Genomic DNA, 3,306 nt, shown 5'->3' with positions numbered 1-3,306 from the left:
AGAGGGAAAACTGAGAGGGGGGGATGAATCAGTCTTCACCAAAAATCAGATAACCAAACACCAAAGTATAAATAGATAAATTGGAGCAATAGAAAGATAAGAAAATGAATAGAACAACACACAACACCAAGATTTTTGACGTGGAAAACCCGGTCAAGGGAAAAACCATGGTGGGAACTTACCCACAATAAGATGATAAATGTAAAAATATTACAATAGAGAATGTACATGCAGTCGGGCACACTTCCTAGAGCTCATTGCTTAAAAGATATATGGCCAGAAGGCTACAACCATTACGGAAGTCGCACTGACTTCCAAAATTGTTTGGACTACAATCCAGAAGAAATGAACTACAATAGTAGCATCTACAAATGCCTGATGATAGTTTCAGTTAAGCACAGTTGTTTGCCTTGCAACACCAAACTCACCTCAACACTTCACCGAATGATATATCTCTTTTTCACACATACAACTCTCTCTGACAATGCAGCCACAATATTGACACCCAAATTACATAAGTGTATCACCTATATATACAATTCATCAACCTTGATAGCAAGGTCAACTAAACCCTCACCCCTCAACTAACAATTACAAAAATTACATTGCACGATACAAAGATCAATCACCGGACCAATATTATGATTTATATTACATAGCATGGACCTAATTCAAATTCCCAAATGATCACATTTGTCAGAAATCATGCCAAGATCAACTGCAACATGCTACACCACTAGAAATACCGCATAACACAAAAATCACCATTGGTTGATAGAAATCACCAAATCTCACAAAATGATCAATGTGAATCACCAAAACAAATAGGAAATGATTAGGAAACACTAGAAAACACATTAGAACCATCTGGAACTATTGCCCCAACACCTCTTTTCAAATCTTCATCGGTCAACATCTGAAAGATCAAGAACACAACTAATCAGGAACTGTCATGAGGAAAGATAACTTACATGTCACCAAATCATAAACCATCTGAAATGAAGATACACAAGATCATCCCAAATGATAATCCAAAATATCAGCATAAGATCTAATCCAACTAGGATATATTGGAGGGAATACCGATAGGAACACCAACAAGAACACTAGCAGGAAGAACTGCAAACCGAATCAGAAAAACTTCCCAAGCTCACTGAAATAACTCACAGGAATATGTTGACATCAATAACAACAACATATTTAAATCCAAAAACCAAATCCAATAGACTACAATAATTCCCCCCTTTGGCATTGATGGCAGCATATGAATGTGAAAAATAGTCAATGCAAAGAAAGAAGATATCACCAACAAACTCCCCCTAAGATCAAGATAGATAATGCAATTTTTCACATGATCACTCTCCCCCTTTGACAACAATGCCAAAGCTCTCAAAAGTAGAAAACCAAACTCATTCTCCCCCTTTGAATATGAAACAAAGATCTATCTCCACCTGGGGATATACAACCAAACCAACATACTACTCTAGCAGAGGAGCAACACCAACACATCAATTTGGATAAAAGAATAAGGCTCTGAAATTCACTATATTGATGCAACTCAATGCATCTATTTCTTAGTAGGAAGGGTGGATACCCCTAGCTTATCTCCCAAATAGACAAATGTATTTGCAGGCAAAGGCTTAGTGAAAATATTAGCAATTTATTCCTTTGTAGATACATATTCCAACTTCACCTTCTCTTCACTGACTTGCTCTTTCAAGTAATTGTATTTGATTGATATATGCTTAGTCTTTGAATGTTGCATGAGATTATTTGAAATGTTTATAGCACTAGAATTGTCATAGTATATAAAAGTAGGCTCATCATAAATAATTTTGATATCTTTCAATATTTGCTTCATCCAAACTATCTAAGTGCAATTTCTAACATCAACAATGTACTCATCTTCACCAGTAGATAAGATACTGAGTCTTGTTTCTTGCTAGCCCATGAAACCAACTTCTTACCTAAAAATAATGCTCCACCAGTAGTACTCTTCCGGTCATCAACATCACCTGCCCAATCTGGATCAGTATAAGCACATAACATGAAATCATCTTTCTTCGGATACCATAAACCATAATCCATAGTTACTTTAAGATATATGAATATTATTTTAACAATTGTAACATGAATTTCCTTCGGATCAACTTGATATCTAGAAGCCATACATACAACATGCATAATGTCAAGCCTAGTCTGAGTAAGATACAATAGTCCACCAACCATAGATCTATAAAAACTCTGATTAGATTTAGGAGATTCATCATTTTTAGATAGTTTACAATTAATTACTATAGGAGTTCCAACTGGTTTGTAATAATTTAATCTAAACTTCTTCAATAGTTCCTTCACATACTTAGTTTGAGATATAAAGATACCTTTCTCTATCTATGCAATCTACAAACCTAAGAAAAATTTCATCTCACCAATCATAGACATTTCAATTTTTTTTGTATACCACCGACAAACTTCATATTCATATCATCACCACCACCAAAAATAATGTCATCAACAAAGACTTCAACAATCAAAATGTTATCATTTTCAATTTTAAAGTACAAATTGTTGTCAATATGCTAGATTTCGTTAAATGGTGTCATTGATGTCAACACTATATCTCGGTCGGACATGGTTCTACTATCTTGATTGGACCTATCTTGTTTGACTTGGTGTTTATCTTGGTTTCGGTTGTGATTTTGATCCGGTATGATTAGATATTTGGATTTAGTTTTGGATGCTTATTCGGGATGGTTATATGCTTTCCATACTCTAGTGGTTCATGATTTGGTTCTCTAGTATCTAACGCTTTTGTTCTCGATTGATATTTCTTGGTACCTGTTATCTTTACCAATATGTGATATTTGATGTTTTGATCAGATGATTTTGATCAGGCTTATAGGAACAGTTTCTATCATGTTGAAGGTGTTTATTGAGCATTTCCTAATTGTTTGGTGACTTTGGATTGGGTGGCATTCTATTATGATGGTACTATTTGGATCCGATTAGACTTTCTATTATTTCACTGAGGGTTTCTACCGGTTGGTGAAATGTGTTGGATTTTGGTCTTAGCAGAATTTTTGACAGATATAATTGTTTGAGAACTTGAATTAGGTCCATGCTATTTAATGTAAATCATAATATTGGTCTGGTGATACCATGTGATGTAATTTTTGTAATTAGGGGTTTGTGGGTTTTAGGGTTTAGCCGACCTTGTCAATAAAGTTGATGATCTATATTTATAGGTGACTTATTCATGTAATTGGGTATGGTTTTGGGAATCAGTGGTTATGTCTGCATTGTCAA

This window comes from Cryptomeria japonica, chromosome 5 (genome assembly GCF_030272615.1).
Source record: "Cryptomeria japonica chromosome 5, Sugi_1.0, whole genome shotgun sequence".
Taxonomy (NCBI): Eukaryota; Viridiplantae; Streptophyta; class Pinopsida; order Cupressales; family Cupressaceae; genus Cryptomeria; species Cryptomeria japonica.
Note: the sequence above shows the minus strand (reverse complement) of the source record.